Genomic DNA, 8,557 nt, shown 5'->3' with positions numbered 1-8,557 from the left:
TGTGTTGTTTTAGTATTATTTCTTTACTTTTAGTTTTTCATCTAATATTTGTATTTTGTTTTAGCTTTATTTAAGTTACTGAAAACAATTTAAAATAGTTTCCAGTCTGGACTGACTTCAATGGTATTTTTATTCCTTACTATGAAAGGTCAGCAACTGTTTGGTTGCCCACATTATTTAAAATATCTTTTAAGGGGTGTGTCCTTTAAGGCTTGTCAGTAATCACTGTTATGATTGGCTAAAATCATTGCATAGGAAACAGTATCAATGCCCACTATTGCATGTGAGTGTTTTGACAGCATGATCAAAATAAAACAATTTCCAGGCAAAGCATTATGAAATAATTTACTGTCAGATCTAGTACCGCTTCATCTTTCAACAAATGTTTCTTTTGAACTCTTCATGACACTGTGCCTAGTTTACAAAACAAAATGCTCTGAACGATCCTCTGACATGATCCAGGATGCCATTAAAAATAAACTATCCACTTGTTCTTTACGCTGGGAACCTTCTGATATCTGTACAAGGCGCGAATGAGATGTTTAAACCAAACCCGTCAAAGTGAACATTCTATCACTCTATTTGTCCTACTGACGACAGACTCAAGCGTGTGGACTGTGTCAGAAAGCAAACACGCAGCTCTATACTGTATCTAGTGTAGACAAGATAGCGGCAGTGATTGTAATTTCTATTTGCTTTTGACGTGATGCTAAATGAGAGAGTCACATCGCATAATCAAGTGTCAGCCATTAAACGACTGGATGCCAGTGGGCGTTACCTACAGTATGGTGAGAAGATGACTATTCGTCAATGTCTTGCTCTGGAGGCAGTGTTTATGCAAATGTTTGTTCCCCCATGACGTCATCGTGCCCTCAGATCCAAGCTATTTTTGGAGCTTGATTAAACAAATGCTTTGTTTACAGTGAGGAGGACATTTTAAAGCGTTAGTTCACGCAAAAATGAAAATTATGTCATTAATGACTCACCCTCATGTCGTTCCAAACCCGTAAGACCTCCGTTCATCTTCGGAACACAGTTTAAGATATTTTAGATTTAGTCTGAGAGCTTATTTGACCCTCCATTGAAAATGTATGTACGGTATACTGTCCATGTCCAGAAAAGTAATAAAAACATCATCAAAGTAGTCCATGTGACATCAGAGGGTCAGTTAGAATTTGTTGAAGCATCGAATATTCATTTTGCTCCAAAAATAACAAAAATACACTTCATCATCTGTGGTGATGAAGTCATTTGAGAGAATGGTGTTGGCCCACCTGAAGGACATTACTGGACCCTTGCTGGACCCCCTGCAGTTTGCTTACCGAGCAAACTAGTCTGTGGATGATGCAGTCAATATGGGACTGCAATAAATCCTCCAACATTTGGACAAACCATGGACTTATGCAAGGATCTTATTTGTGGACTTCAGCTCCGCTTTCAACACCATCATCCTGGACACCCTTCAGAATAAACTGACCCAGCTCTCTGTACCCACCTCCATCTGTCAGTGGATCACCAGCTTCCTGACAGACAGGTAGCAGCAAGTGAGGATGGGAAAACTCAAATCCAACACCTGCACCATCAGCACCGGAGGTCCCCAGGGCTGTGTTCTCTTCCCACTGCTACTCTCCCTCTACACAAACGACTGCACTGCTAAAGTCCCCTCTGTCAAACTCCTGAAGTTTGTAGATGACACCACAGTCACCTCATCCAGGACAGCGACGAGTCTGCATACAGACAAGAGGTTGAGCAGCTGGCTGTCTGGTGCAGTCACAACAACCTGGAGCTGAATACGTTCAAAACTGTAGAGATGATAGTAGACTTCATGAGAAACCTTCCTGCTCTCCCCCCACTCACCATCATGGACAGTACTGTGGCTGCAGTGGAGTCATTGAGGTTCCTGTGCACAACCATCTCTCAGGACCTGAAGTGGGATACTCACATTGACTCCATCATGAAAAAGGCACAGCAGAGGTTGTACTTACATTTACATTTACATTTAGTCATTTAGCAGTCGCTTTTATCCAAAGCGACTTACAAATGAGGACAATGGAAGCAATCAAAAACAACAAAAGAGCAATGATATATAAGTGCTATAACAAGTCTCAGTTAGCTTAAACGCAGTACACATAGCAAGGGCTTTTAAATAATATAATAAATAAAAAGAAAGGTAGTTAGATTTTTTTTTTTTTTTTTTAAAGAATAGAATTAGAATAGTGAGTGTTAAAGTAAGAGGGTCAAATAAAGACGGAAGAGATGTGTTTTAAGCCGATTCTTGAAGATGGCTAAGGACTCAGCTGCTCGGATTGAGTTGGGCGATGATGATGACTATAATTAAATGTATAATGCAATATTGTTGACAAATAAAAACGAGACTAAGGGCCCTATTTTAACGATCTAAACGCAAAGTTTAAAGCGCACGGCGCAGGTGCACTCAGGGCGTGTCCAAATCCACTTTTGCTATTTTAACGACAGAAAAATGGTTGGCGCGCCTGGGCGCATGGTCTAAACGGGTTGTCCCTATTCTCCAAATGAGTATTGGGTGTTTTTTTTGGGAGTAACGTGCAATAAACCAATCAGAGTCTCATCTTCCATTCCCTTTAAGAGCCAGTTGCGCTTGTGCCATGACGGATTTGCTATTTACATGGCGGAATTTGGCAAGCGCAAAGACAGAACGCGTCTCTGAGATGAAATGGAGCTGCTCAGGTGCGAGCAAATAGATAACCTAATTCTGATACATGCGATATATCCATTATGACATGTAGACATGTACTATTTCTCTGGCATTATTTAGAAGACTACAACAAACAAACTTAAGCGGGATTTATACTTTCGCCTGGCTCCGGTGACTGTGAGCGCACCTTCCCAAACTGAGGCTTTTATACTTGTCGCGTTCACCGTTGTACTATTCTTTGAAACGACAGGGGAGAGAAGAGGAGTAATTGTCCTCTAAAACCGTCGGGAATCACCGATGAGAAGTCATTTGCCAGTATGGCCAGTACAAGTCTTGTGATGAATGGGTTGATGAATTAAAAATTTCATTATGTACAAACTTAAAACAATATTAAACTATTGTATTATGCATCAAACACAAGACAACTTTAAGCAAATAGTGTATAATTAATATCTAAATGAATTCTAATTCTATTTTATACAATAAAAATAAAACATACTTCAAAGACAGTACACAGACATGTATGTTCGGCTAGAATCGCCCTGAACTCATGCATGTTCGGATGCGGAGCTATGCGGAAAGTTACAAAAAATGCCGTGCACTCCGCCACACGAATAGTTTGCGCGCGCTCAAAGCGAACTTCCAGCAACACCGCGATGACGTCATATTTTCCACGCTCACCCAAGCAAAATTGCGGATGCGTCGAGTATAAATCAGCCTTGACATAGAGAAAGGGACTGATGGCCGGCCAGCCGGGGTTCGTCTTTGGGAGAAAAATTAGCAGATAATTATTTATTTATTTTAATTAAATTTATGTATGTGTACTTCTAACATGTTTGGTTGGTAAAATAAATGTTGTAAATTCAAATCAGAGAGTCTTCCGTGTCTGGAATGGATGTATTCTTGAGTCTACAAGCTAACAATAATAAAATAAGATAACCTTGTTTGAAATGGGTTTGGCTAAAAGAAAATTTTAGTTTCGTCTATACTTCTAGGTACTTGTACTATATTGACTGGGTTAAATAGAATTGCATTACCAAAAAGAGACTAAAATACCATTTTCATTGACTAAAACTAGACTAAAATGTCATCAGTTTTTGTCGACTAAAACTAGACTAAAATGTCATCAGTTTTCGTCGACTAAAACTAGACTAGACTAAAAAAGAGTATGAACGTGACTAAAACTAATGAAAACTAAAATGACAGCTTCACACAAAGACTAGACTAAGACTAAAATTAAAACAGGCTGCCAAAAACAACACTAATTAATTGTAAAGGTTTGATAGAACTGGCTGGAAGAGGAGTTGTGCAGCATGTTCCGAAAGAAAGGGCCTGATCTTCTTAATGTTGAATAAAGCAAATCTGCAGGACCGGCTCTCACCCGACCAGTTTTAGCAATGTGGTCTGAGAAAGTAAGCTGATCATCAATCATAACTCCAAGGTTTCTGGCTGTTTTTGAAGAAGTTATGGTTGATGTGCCTAACTTTGATGGCGAAATTGTGATGAAACGATGGGTTTGCTGGAACCACAAGCAGTTCTGTCCTGGCAAGGTTGAGTTGAAGGTGATGGTCCTTCATGCAGCAAGAAATGTCTGTTAGACAAGCTGAGATGCGAGCAGCTACCATCTGATCATTAGGATGGAATGAGATGTTTCTGAATGACAGAACCTAATGATGCCAAGTGGTCTAAGAACTGAGCCCTGAGGCACCCCAGTAGTTAGATGTTGCGACTTGGACACCTCACCTCTCCAAGATACTTTGAAAGACCTATCTGATAGGTAAGTCTCAAAGGTAAGGTAAGACTGCGGTTCCGGAGATGCCCTTTGTCAGTAGGGTTGACAGGAGGATCTGGTGGTTAACCGTTTCAAAAGCAGCGGATAGATCAATCAAGATAAGTATTGAAGACCTGGATCCAGCGGAGTTATACGAGCCTGTCTAAATGATGAGGGGTAAAAACCAGTGTGAAAGGATATGTTAATGATGTGAGTGAGTGCAGGTACAACTGCAGGAGAAATGGCTTGAAGGAGATGAGATGGAATAGGATCAAGCAGACAAGTTATATTCCTTGCCGGTGTCCCTGCCTGGTGGAGTCGATGGTCTTTACACTCTTTGGTCTTCACACGAGGAGGGCTGCCGCGGCATACTAACCTTTTTTTTATACCCGTCAGACAAAACGGAAATTGAATTCAGCTGAACACACTTTACTGTTTATCACAACAAAGGTCTAAGCAAGCGCACGACACTGACAACGTATGCGATAGAGTACGACACCAAATGCATAAATAACAAAAACAGTAAAACAAACAAGCGTTTCCTAGCAATGACAACTGCGCTTAACAATAATGAGATAAGAAATAAATACACTTACGATCTGCTTTTAACTTCCGCTGATTTAACTGTTTCTCTCAAAGGGTATTTCTTTACACTGTCTTTTGCTAGTGCTTGAACACACTTTACTTTGACACAACCTGTTTGCACTTCTCCTCTCAGGCAGACGCTACAGATCTCTGTGCAGTAGAACATCTAGGCATAAAAACAGTTTTTCCCCCATGCCATCTACAGCCTAAACAGCTAACACAGGAATTATTACCTGTGTTCTGTAATTCATGCCTGCAATTCATTCTCCATCTCTAATTATTGCCTCTCTCTCAAGTACTATGTAAATACATATGCATATTTTCTATACAGCTGTATATATACAATAATGCATAATGTACAAATCTGTAAATAAATCTTCTGTTCCAGATTCATACACATTATTATTATTGTTAAGTCTTATTTAAATGTTTCTGTTCTCATGTCAGATATGTATCTATATATGTATGTATGTATGCATATACCAAGAGATTCTCAAAAACCACAACAAATTCCTTGTGTGTTTGCGCACACTTAGCAAATAAAGTTGATTCTGATTCTGTAGGCTGCACCTTCATGCAGGTGATCAGTGAGAAGTACAGTGCATTTTGTGAATCAGAGGCTGTTCTTTGAAGTCCTTCACACTTAGCATCCTTCATAACCTAGCATACACAAGGCAATTTCATTTCAACAGAGGGATAAAAATTTATATTTTGTAAAATTTTGGACCCATAAGACCTTCATTCATCTTTGGAACACGAATTAAGATGTTTTGGATGAAATCTGAGAACTTTCTGACCCTGCATAGACAGCAAGGGTCCTACCACAGTCAAGGCCCAGAAACGTAGTAAGGACATTATTTAAATTTGCATGTGACATCAGTGGTTCAACCATAATTTTATAAAGCTACAAGAATACTTTTTGTGCACAAAGAAGACAAAAATAACAACTTCATTCAACGATTTCTTCTCTTCCGGGTCAGTCCGCCACTATTCATGAGAGTACCATGAATTCCTGTGCTTGTAAACATGTGTCGTGGTACTCTCGTGAATAGCAGCGGACTGACCCAGAAAAGAAGAAATCGTTGAATAAAGTTGTTATTCTTAAGTTTCTTGTAGCTTCATAAAATTACGTTTAAACCACTGATGTCACATGGACTATTTTAATTATGTCCTTACTACGTTTTTGTGCCTTGACCTTAGCCTAGGTAGATCCCTTCCTGTCTATGCAGGGTCAGAAAGATTTCATAAAAAATAGCTTAATTTGCGTTGCAAAGATAAAGGAAGGTCTTGCAGGTTTGGAACGACATGAGAGTTTTCATTTTTGGGTTAACTATCCCTTAAGGTCTAATTATTTAAAAGATTATTGCCTCTTTCATAGACAGCAGTGTATATTTTATAAACTGCCAAATGTTTGTTGATAGCACTTATTTGTGTTTAAATGTAATCAAAAAACAAACCAACACTGAAAAGAGTGAACGTCTGTGTCTGTCTCAGGCTCAGCCCCAGCCCCAGTTAAAGTGCAAAAGCAGATTTGAAATTAGCGGTTTAATTTAGTAACGCACTGAAAATTCTAATCACACCAGTGCAATTGTAAGCTTTAAATTATCAACATATTTTTGTCTTTTAGAAGCTGCATTCAAATCCGTTTAGCTCAAGAATCTGAGGGACACGTGCGTCCCTGGCCTCTCTCAGTCTGCAGGAGAAGACAAAGAAAATGTTGTTGTAAGTTGAACTTGATCTGTCCCACAACAAGCTCCAAGACTGTCATGAGGTAAGTTAGTCAGTTCATTCGAGGATCTGCAGAGACGGGGGTTGCATTAATTTAATGTGCAATGTAGTTTTAGATTATTAGATTATTATTTAGATTAGATTTACAATTGAGGAATACAATAAGCAATTCTTCATAAAGAGGCAGACAAACACAGGAAGTGCTTGTAATACAAAGTTTCAGGCATAGTTCAGGGCTGCGTTGCCCAAAAGCATTATAAGCCTAAGTAGATTGTAGACCCATTGTCATCAATTTAGGCTTGGGATTATAGAAAAATAAAGTTTTTTTTATTTATTTATTTATTTTTAGGATGAAGTCAAATGTTGTCGAAAGAGATGAGTTTTCAACAGTCTTCAGAGTCATTTGAAAATTTTCAGGAATCCAGCATTCTGGATGGAGGTGGGAAGATCATTCCACCTGCCAGGAATGGTGAACGAAAAAGTTCTGGAAAGTGATTTTGAGACTCTCTGTGATGATAACATGAGTCGTTGCTCACTCGTAGATCTCAGACTTCTGGAGGGGATGTAATTTCTCAAGTGTGAGAGTGCTAAGTGCACAGGTTTAGCAAGTATGAGGGTGCTAAACCTGTGACTGTTCTATAGGCAAGCATCAATATCTTGAACTTGATGCAAGCTGCAACTGTTAGCCAGTGCAGGGAGATAAATAGAGATGTGATGTGGGCCCTTTTGGGCTCCTGCCGCTGCATTCTGAATCATTTGTAGAGGTTTGATTTGCATGATGGAAGTCAGGCCAGAAGAGCATTGCAGTAGTCTAGCCTAGAAATGACAAGGGCCTAAACAAGAAGTTGTGCCGCATGCTCCGTTAGAAAGGGCATGATCCTTCTGATGTTGTGCAATGCAAACCTGTAAGAATGAGCAGTTTTTGAAATGTGGTCTTTGAAAGTCAGCTGGTCATCAAAGATTACACCAAGATTTCTGACCAAACTTGATAGGGTAATTTTTGATGCCGCCAGCTGGATGGTGAAATTATGCTGTAGAGATGGAGTGACAGGGAAGACAAGAAGCTCAGTCTTTTCCAGGTTGAGCTTTAGGTGATGATCTTTCATCCATGCTGAGATATCTGCCAGGCAGCCTAAAATCTATGCAGCTACCGTTGGATAATCTGGTTGAAATGAAAGATTGAGCTGTGTGTCATCAGCATAGCAATGGTAGGAGAAACTATGTGCCTGTATGATGGGTCCCAATAATGTAGTGTATATAGAGAAGAGGAGGGATCCAAGAACTAATCCCTGAGGAACCTCAGTGACTAGTTGATGTGCTTTAGATACCTCCCCTCCCAAGGCCACCCTGAAAGACCTACCAGTGAGATAGGAATCAAACCAGCGAAGTGGAATCCCAGTGATGCCCAGTGATGAGAGGGTGGACAGGAGAATCTGATGATTCACAGTGTCAAAAGTGGCAGATAGATCCGGCAGAATGAGAACTGATGATTTGGAATCAACTTTTGCAATCCGCAAGGCTTCAGTGACTGACAGTAGTGCAATCTCAGTTGAATGTCCACTTCTGAAACCTGACTGGTTAGCATCCAGTTGGTTATTATGTGAAAGAAAAAATGATGCCTGGTTAAAAACAACTCGTTCAAGTGTTTTCGCTATGAATGGAAAGAGAGAGACGGGTCTGTAGCTATCTATAAGTGAACTGTTTGATGTGTTTTTGTTTTTGTTTTTTTAAGAAAAAGCCTGTCATCCTGTACCGCCACTGCTGAACAGTTAATCATCACTGAGGTCATGTGACCAGTC

Source organism: Cyprinus carpio, chromosome B15 (genome assembly GCF_018340385.1).
Source record: "Cyprinus carpio isolate SPL01 chromosome B15, ASM1834038v1, whole genome shotgun sequence".
In the NCBI taxonomy this organism is placed as follows: Eukaryota; Metazoa; Chordata; class Actinopteri; order Cypriniformes; family Cyprinidae; genus Cyprinus; species Cyprinus carpio.
The sequence above is the reverse complement of the archived record's forward strand: the minus strand, read 5'-3'. Positions refer to the sequence as shown.